The 10051-nt window shown below is 38.1% G+C and overlaps 1 protein-coding gene across 2 annotated transcripts in view; it reads left to right on the top strand.

Moving 5' to 3' along the window:
- Positions 1-256: 256 nt before the first annotated feature.
- Positions 257-10051, top strand: part of LOC144605081 (interferon regulatory factor 6-like) — a 57707-nt gene continuing 47912 nt past the window's right edge. For both annotated transcript variants that reach the window (XM_078420130.1, XM_078420126.1), the window contains exon 1: positions 257-359. The gene's annotated coding sequence lies outside the window, so the exon portion shown is untranslated. The remainder of the gene's footprint in view (positions 360-10051) is intronic.

The following is a 10051-nucleotide window of genomic DNA, read 5'->3' as shown; positions in this document are numbered from 1 at the left end:
TGGTTTATTCCCCAATCGAGAAACGTTGGTCGTGGATGAGAGATAGTAAACGTTGAAACGCGACGTCTTTCTGTCATAAATCACTAACAGCTATATAAAAATATAAAAACGTTATTACAACTTTACGTAAATTTGCTTCGCGAAGTACTTCTTTTGCGCCGCCGCCGCCTTTCGCCCGTTACTCTGGAAACCGCGCGCGGGCATCCGAGCGCCGTCATGTTCGGTGCAACCAATCGCCTCCATCCTCTTGAGCTGATGGGCCGCAACCATGGGCCGCCGCCGCCGGGGCTACGACGCCATTGAGGTGTTGGATGTCTTGAAGCTGCCAGGCCGCCCCAAGCCTAGCAGCAACATGCCCAGTGAGTCAGTATAAATATCATTCAGGTGGGATCCCTCTGGGGGGGCACTTTAATCATGGTTTGCCACGCACTGTCGTAAATAACGATATTATGTTTTCAAAATTACCCCTGCCTTGTCATGTAACATATCTCCATTTGGATAGCATTTGTAAGTCAAGAGGAGATTTAACTTAATCTTGGTCTCATGGTCGACCTCTCAAGTAGTGTTTTTAAATTGAAATAATGGGGTTTTGAGGTTCTCTAGGGTATTCCAGATTTTATTGCTGAGACAACTCGGGGTACGTCGACGAATAATGGAATAAAAATGCAGTGATTAAAACTAAGCGCACAAAGTCCAGCATCGGGAAAGAAATAAGAACTGGGTAGATTATGGAGTTGGGGAAACTTATAGAGTGACGAAGAAACAAGGAATTTTTAAAAAAACGATAAAAATGTAACGTGTTACTTAAGAATTATTGCTAAACGCAGGGGGGTTGAGTGGAACGGGATGTGGTGTGAGTTAGGACAATAATGGAGTTTTGGATGAGTTCAAGTTTATAGTTGGTTGAAGATGAGACTGGCCACGAGACTGTTGAAAAATAAAAATCCGGGCGATAACAAAGTTTACTGCAAAATGCATAATTATACTGTGGTATATCAAGAGGAGAAAATGCTCCCCTCCATTCTGATCTTTATAGACAATAGGTGCAGGAGTAGGCCATTTGGCCCTTTGAACCAGCACCACCATTCAATGTGATCATGGCTGATCATTCTCAATCAGTACCCCGTTCCTGCCTTCTCCCCATACCCCATGACTCTACTATCCTTAAGAGCTCTATCTAGCTCTCTCTTGAATACATTCAGAGAATTGGCCTCCGCTACCTTTTGAGGCAGAGAATTCCACAGATTTACAACTCTGAGTGAAAAAGTTTTTCCTCATCTCTGTTCTAAATTGCCCCTACCCCTTATTCTTAAACTGTGGCCCCTGGTTCTGGACTCCCCCAACATTGGGAACATGTTTCCTGCCTCTAACATGTCCAACCCCTTTAATTTAAGAATTCTATAAAAATTCTGTTTGATTTCTGGCAAAAGCTATGATATTTTTGTTCAATAACAATTACAATTAGGTGTAAGTTGTGCTGCACAATTCATTCCATGCCAAGAAGACAATCAACTTTGATTTCAACATTGTGGATGCAATCATGAATTGCATTCCCAATGGAACCCTTTGACTACCAAAGTTGTGTATCTTTTACATCTTTTGCTGTATTATCCAAGAAAATTGTATACTAAATGAGAGACAAAGGTACATAAATTTTGGATTAAGTTTCTCACAGGCACTATTAACAATGCAAGTGGAACAGTTTATTTTAAATTGACTTTTTCTTGCACATTTTCTTTCTGTCCAACTTGCTATTTTCCAATCTATTCCAACTTCCTTCAGCAAAACACTGCTGGAAGAACTCAGCTGGCCAAGCAGCTTCTGGGGAAGGAATTGACAGGTTCAGAGCAAACTGAACAAGAGTTCTAACCTGAAAAGTGGCCTGTCCATTACCTCCCCAGATGTTTCCTGACTTTGTGTTTTGCTCAAGATTCCAACATCTGCAGTCTCTTGTGTCTCAAACTTCTTTCAGGCTGCCCCTTTCTGACAGGTAAAAAACTGCTAATGTTGCTATATTATTACTTTACTAAAAGAAAGCTTTTCAGCTAGCAAGTGCAGAGTTTATCGGCATAATACAAAAGCAAAATGAGTTGGAATCCAGAAAGTTGGAATAAAAAACAAAACATGTTTTGAAAGATTAGGGAAATTAAGGTTCTGCAGAACAGGCACAACAGTGGAAATGAGGCTAGGGGCAGACAGCTCTTGATAATATTAAATGGCAGAGTAGGTTTGATGTGCCAGGTAGCCTCCTATTTTCTTCTGTTCTTGTGAATGGGTTAAGCAATGTCTGTTAAAGGGAAAATAAGCAGACATCACAATTGAATGGCTATTGTTCAAAAACAGCAAAAATTATAAAACAAAATTTAAGGAGGTAAGAAAGGTAAGTAAATGGAGAAAGGAAGATGTGTTAGCCCAGGAATTCATGAACACATTCTACCAAGTAATCTACAATCTACGTGGTAAAATGCCAACCCACTCTCACAAGTAACATTTTTCTTAAATTTTTACATTAATCTAAAACATCAACTTTTTCTCTAGTGTGGGTAACAAGAGAAGGTTAATGAACAGAAAAAGCTGTCCATTAAATATACCCAGTACTTACAAAAACTCATACAGTCACAAACAAACTCTTAATCCCTTTTCATTGGCAAAATGTCGGAGGCCTAATAAAATAGAAATATTTTTTGGAAAATTCATCTGATATTAACTTTAGTTAGGCTGCATTTGCAATATTGTGTGCAGTTCTGGTCACCCCCATAACAGAAAGGATGTGGAGGCTTTCGAAGGGTGCAGAGCCGATACTGGTACGATCCTTAGATTAGGGGGTATTAGCTACAAGGATAGAATTGGATTGTTTTCTCGAATGCTGGAGGTTGCCGGGAGACCTAATACAATTATGATAGACATAGATAGGGTAGGCAGTCAGAATATTTTTCCCAGGATGGAAAAATCAAATCCGAGGGGACATAGCTTTAAGGTGAGGGCAAAGTTTAAAATCTTGTGCGGGGCAAGATTTTTACACAGAGGGGGGTGAGTACCTGGAAAACACTGCTGGGGACAGTGGTTGAAGCAGATACGTTAGTGGCATTTAAAGTTTTGGATAAGCATATGGATATGCAGGGAATGGTGAGATATGCATTAGGGTTGTTAATTAATGTTTATATTAATGTTAATGTTTGGCACAGACATTGTGCACTGAAGGCCTGTTCTTGTGCTTTTCCTGTCCGATGACCCCTCAGATAATCAAACTAATCTAGGACTTTGTCTGAGCCAAATGTTTTTTTTCTATTTGTGATACAATCTCTAATGCTGTTGGGATTATCTGACTCCCTCTGGGATAATGCACCCAAAACTACATTTCAGAAACTCAAAAATATGAAGGAGAATGTCTATTAATACTTATGAAGAGTTCTTCACAACCTCATAAAGTATAAGAATAAAGACTTCCATCTGTCGTACTCTAACATGGCTCTCTGGAACTATACAGAGGTGATTAAAATTAATCGAGGAGCATCTTTCAGTCAACAGATCTTTTCCAAAGTGATAATAGATTAAAAATAGATAGATTCATGGTGCCACTTCATCCTCAATACTTTTATCCCTCAAGATTTGCAGATCAATTAGTTATTGAACAACAGCAATGATTATTTTTACTACCACATAGATAAATATCAGCACTCTATCATATCTAAGATCTTCACATGATGTTTTGTTCTTATTGTGCAGTAATATTGCAGAATATCATTAATAATGACTAGTAATTGACTTTTCAGAGATGAATGCTTATTGTTGAGCAGGACACCGTAAGAAATATGCCCCCCTCAAACAGGCAATGTAAGATCATGACTGATCCTGACCTAATCCTAGTTGCAAAATTGCCAAGGACCTTTCTTTTTTTTAATCATTAACATCCATCAGAATCAAGTTTCTCTGAAGTATTTTTGTGGGAGATTTCCTGCAAAGAAAAGATTAATTGATGCATTCCCAGGAATGTGTGCAATTAAACTAAGCATGTTCTAGCTATATTTTCAAAAAAACACCCTTATATGTATATATGTAGCCACGTTTTTAAACACCTGATACCTTCCTATTTGGCTTGGTGTCATTTTTTTCACAAATTTGGGAAAAAAGGTAATATTTTTTAAAATCTTCAAATCACCTCTTCAAAATAGAAACCAAGCAACTGTCAAAAAAGGGGAAAAACAACACCGTTAGCCTCTAATTACTCTTAAGATAACTAGTTAAAATCACTTCCTTAAAAAGAGTGTGTGTGATGAGTAAATTTATGGAAGCCTATACTTTTATGATCCCAGACACGGGAGGATCTTAAGAAATGCCACATGATATTAGCTCATTTGAATAGTGGTTTTGTGAAAATCATTATGTGTGAGAAAATCTTTTATGGCAAAATATTAAAGTTTTTCTTTCATTTAGAATCTTTGAGGACATGCCAAAGCCCTATGCAGCCAATGAAATAAAATCATAATTTTACAGACAGCAGATTCCCACAAAGAATATGAATATAATTTTGGATTGAGGGATGAATATTGATCAAGATACCGAGCATAAATCTTTTTTTTCCACAATCGTGATGCAAGATACTTTAATCCACAAATGAGCAGGAGGGTCCTTGTTTCATATTAATTAAAAAGAGAACAGAAATATCAACCTAATTTTTAATATTAATTTCTCCCGAGGACCTGAACAAGTCTGAAGAAGGGTCTCGACCCGAAACATCACCCATTCCTTCTCTCGCGAGATGCTGCCAGACCCGCTGAGTTACTCCAGCATTTTGTGTCTACCTGAACAGTTTACTGGCTTAGAGTCATGCAGTCTAGTGTGTGAGCCACTGGTAATATTCCATGTATGAGGGTATTTTAAAAGATTATGTGCATTTGTTGGGTTTAGAAAATGTAAATTAATGCAGAATAGAAACAACTTTAAAATTGTAAAATCCTGGTGAAGAATAACTTGTGTCAGTAGCAGTTTTGTGCAAAACTTGAGTGCTTTAATGGGAATCTAAATCTCTTAACTGTAAAATTGCACAAGGCAGACTTCCTGTGCTTTATATTAGAAAAACATCTCTTCAGGAAAGTTGTGAATCTCGAAACTTCCATTGATTACCTGACTAAGGCTTTCCCTACGAAGTGCAGCACACCCTGAGCGCCGCATTAAAATGGCAAAGATTTTGTCAGGGAATGAATCCAGAACCTTCTAATTCAGTAAGAAAGCTATCACCAGGCCAAGAATCTTTAGTTTAGTTTAGAGATACAGTATGGAAACAGGCCCTTCGGCCCGCCGAGTCTATGCTGACCATCGATTGCACATTCACATTAGTTCTTTGTGATCGCACTTTTGCATCCTACACACTGGAGGCAATTTACAGAAGCCCAATTTACCTACAAACTTGGATGTCCTTGTGTGAGGAAACCGGAGAACCCAGAGAAAACCTACACAGTCACAGAGGGAACGTACAAACTGCACAGACAACACCTGTAGTCAGGATCAAACCCAAGTCTCTGGCGCTGTGAGACAGCAGCCCTCCTGAAATGATATGCCAATTTAAACTAAATGATTATTTCATAAAGCACCTAATAATTGCTTTTTTTTGCTCTTATTCTATATTTTTTCAATGAAAGTAAGACTCAGACTGGAAGAGGATATGTAACGTGAAATTCCTTTTAACAGTACTTTCCAAATTTCATGAACAGAAAGTGCTGCTCGCTGCCCACTCTTTCAACTTATAGTATCATGACAGAGGAATCTCATGACATCAAGTAGGGCAGTTCTATTCAAGTGATATACTGTAGGCCAGCTTCAATCAGTGATAAGAAATAACTGAGAAGCACTAAAAGGTGCCAAAAATACCCCTCCTAATATTAATGCCATTTCAATGTCTATGGTTCATTGGGTGGGGGATATCATTATTACATGATTCAATTCAATTTATATCATGAATTTGCTGTGAATCTGCAGTTTTTCATCAGTTATCCCATGGTCTCTTAATTATCTTGATTGTGCAGTGGTTTATGAGCCACCTTAGAGCTACATTATTGAATCATACAGTACAGAAGGAGGCCATTCAGACTGCAGTATCTGTGTCAGCATTTGAAAGTACTGTCCAATTAAAATATATTGAACGATTTAAATACCGATTCCTAGAGAACATTATTATTATTCTCTAGCATAGACTTGATGGGCTGATAGCCTTCTGTGCGTGAGCAATTCTATGAATCTACTAACTCTCCTATTCATATCAACTACTTCTTAGCCAAATTTGTATCTTTGTGGCCTTTATCAGTTAAATTTTATGAATTTATATTTAACTAGCATCAGTAGCACCTTGTCAAAAGATTTGTGATAACCCTTGTATATAAAATCAAATCCATTACTTTTATCAATGTTCACTGTTGTTTCTTAAAGAAAACAATTGTTGGTCATTGGTGTTCATTTAGTTCCTGGGGCTTAAGTTATATGAAGTATTTATTTCTCCTTGGGCCCTGAGTGAATGAATATGTTATCAAGTAAAGATGTTTTGAATTTGTCCACAATTATGTTTGTAAAGCATTTAAAAAATACAAGGAATCTTATCATGTCCTCCAAACACTGGTGCAGATGTTTATCATCAAGATGGAACTTGATTTTGATCTTGTAACCGATACCGTGGAAAGATTTTTTTCTAAAAATAAAATAATCATATAATGATGTACATGGTCAAGCATTTGGCCAATCTATTAGATTTCATCTGAGTTTTGAGTTTAATGGCCATAAGCATTCCAACAACAGAAACTTCCTAACGAGTTCTATTGTTTTTTTATTTTTATTGCTCAATTCACAAAATTGAAAAAAATATATTCCGCATACAATTTCTGGATGAGTCACTGGGCAATGATAAGAGGCCCAACTGATTTTAGTTTGTACCCTGCAAACAAACCACTTGGCTACTGAAGGCCAATTGCAATGTCATGATTACTACCTTGCCTTCGATAAATAAATCCATGTCATTTTTAATTTAGAACCTTTCTGCCGTCGGATGTTTCAAAGCATTTCACAATTAATTATTTCAAATATATATTTCCTGTACAAATGCAGGAAACCTAGTTGCCAATAAACGTGCAGTATGTACCCTAAATGAAATAAAATAGCCAGGAAATGACTTTTTGGTTTGAGTTGTAGTGAAAATATTGGGTCCAGGATGATTCTGAGAATCTTTCTGCTCTTCATTTAAATAGTACCATTGATTTTTTTTTTACATCCAACTTTAACACTTCATCCAAAAGACAGCATTTCTAATAATGCAGTAATCTATCAGTGCACGGTGGAGTGCCAACCTGGGCTTTTTATTCAAAACTATGGCGCTGAATTTATACCCACAATCTTTCAATTTTGAGATACAAATTCCACCACTTAAAACATTTGCATTTAATTCCAGTTAACAAATTTAATTTATCCTGATCTTTATGGTATCTGCTTGTATTGTACTGAATAAGTTTATCTCACAGTCATACATTAAGGTTGTTTCACCTTTAAAAGTTCTAGTCAATTCATTCTTAGCAGTGCATGTCAAAACATGTATTCATTTATGGGTGGTTGGCTTTTTAGTCAATTGCACAACCGTCAACAACGTAAACTCAGTATAACGCCAGAGAGTAATGCAGAAAAAAAGCAGGTCCTTCAGCCTGCCATGTTCATGCCATGCTGACTAACAAGTCATCTTTTCTAATCCGATTTATTAGGCCAGAAGTCTACGATGCCTTGACAATTCAAGTGCTTGTTTCGATAATTTCTAAATCTTTTGACAGTCTCTTCCTCCACCACACCTCGGGCAGTGTTCCAGATTCCAACCTCCTGGGCGAGAAACATCTTCTTAAGATCCCTTTATACCTCGTATCTCATATCCTAAAACTCTGGTTTTGAACATATTTCATATTTTATTTTTTTCATATTTCAGATACAGCGCGGAAACACCCCTTTTCGGCCCACCAAGTCCGCGCCGCCCAGCGATCCCCGCACATTAACACTATCCTACACACACTAGGGACAATTTTTACATTTACCCAGTCAATTCCATCTCTACTATGAGAACAAAGCTTAACCTCCCTTGCGAACTGCAAAGTAGTTAAGACTTCAAAACACACACAAGATGAAACAGGAAAATAATTTGTCTAATTTTACTGAGAAATGTTATGATTTTCAACGTTTTTTTCGGTTCTATCTGATTCTGAACACTCTAATGCTGTTAGAAACATAGAAACATAGAAAATAGGTGCAGGAGTAGGCCATTCGGCCCTTCGAGCCTGCACCGCCATTCAATATGATCATGGCTGATCATCCAGCTCAGTAGCCTGTACCTGCCTTCTCTCCATACCCCCTGATCCCTTTAGCAAAAAGGGCCACATCTAACTCCCTCTTAAATATAGCCAATTAACTGGCCTCAACTACCTTCTGTGGCAGAGAATTCCACAGACTCACCACTCTCTGTGTGAAGAAATGTTTTCTCATCTCGGTCCTAAAAGACTTCCCCTTATCCTTAAGTTGAAAGGTATCCTCATCCTTCATTGTACAGTGACGTTGGTTCGACAGCTGCCGGTGTTGCTGCAAACTCTACAATGCATCAGAACGGTTACCAATAGAATGCTTTTAGCTATGTTGCTGCTAAGACATCAATTGAATAATGTCAGTAATTAAATGCTGAAAATAAGATTTCACCAGTTTAAGCATATTATAAACTTTAGAAGATGATTCAGTGAATTCTGAAGCTACCCAGTCAGCCCTTCTTATGTGAGCAGCCTGTCCTTTTAACGGACACATTTGATTTGTACGGTAAGTTTTCTACAAAGACCATAAAATGAAGCCATTGCATACAATCTATTTTGGGAAGGTAGGAAATAGCGCAAAGGGTGTTGAATATTTTCAGAATTCAAAATATGACGCCCATGGCTAAGGTGATGTCCAAGGTTCAGGTGATCAGAAACTTAAGATTAGATCAGCAAGCAAGGAAGAGGATGGCAGAGGGATCTGCAAATGATACAGTGCTCAAGGAGGTTGTGCAAGAAGAATCGGAGCCATTGGTAGTTTCAAGTAGGATTGGGGGGTGTGGTCAAGGGAGTAATTAGATAAGTAGTCAATGAAAGGATGAGGATGGCAGGAGATCAGACCTCTAAAAGGGGCCTTTGGCGATTGCTGGGTTTACGCCTCGGCTAATCAAGAAGTCGGGGGGAGAAAAATTGGTGAAGATACAGTTGGAGATGTTGGGCCATGATTAATTTTGAGCATTTCCTGTTGCTTTGTGCTTTCCAAATGTTCAGGATCCAGTGTAGAACTCATTCTTGAAATCATTCTCAAGTGTTCGGGAAAGAACCAGAAGCAGGTCAATTCCTTTTTCTTCCTCGCCACCACTGGCTGCAAAGGGGAAATTCCAATTAAATTAACAGAAAAGATGAAAAAGTGAAGAAATAAAAAGTATGCTTTGAGTTGAGAAGCAAGAACAAAAAATGAGTGCTGAAAGTCAGCCAGTAAAAAAATTGAAGAACCAAATTTAAGAAGGGGAACTTACTCAGGAAGGAGCTAAAAAGCAGAACTTTCATACCAAGCACACTACTGGTTGAGTTACAAAAGGTTAACAAAAGCAAAAAGTGACTAATAATAAAGTTAGAAATAAAAAGAAGAGAGCAATCAGTTTTACCAGTTTGTAGACACAATCAACTGCACAAGGACAGCACGTTGGTGCAGTGGTAGAGATGCCGCCTTGTAGTTCGATCCTGACACTGGGTGCTCTTTGTATGTTCTCCGCATGACCTGTGTGGGGTTTCTCCAGGTGCTCCGGTTTCCTCCCACACTCTAAAGACATACTGGTTTATAGGTTAATTGTCTTCGGTAAAATTGTAAATTGTCTCTAGTGTGTAGGATAGTGTTAGTGTGCGGGGATCGCTGGTTGTCGTGGACTCAGTGGGCCGAAGGGTCTCTAAACTAAATGAAAACTAAATTCAGTCGTGAATTTTCCGCAAATTTCCGCATTTTTTAAATCCATTATCGTGCTTTTTGCATGATT

The sequence above is a fragment of the Rhinoraja longicauda genome, chromosome 23, assembly GCF_053455715.1.
Source record: "Rhinoraja longicauda isolate Sanriku21f chromosome 23, sRhiLon1.1, whole genome shotgun sequence".
Taxonomy (NCBI): Eukaryota; Metazoa; Chordata; class Chondrichthyes; order Rajiformes; family Arhynchobatidae; genus Rhinoraja; species Rhinoraja longicauda.
This window is presented reverse-complemented; position numbering and strand designations above follow the sequence as displayed.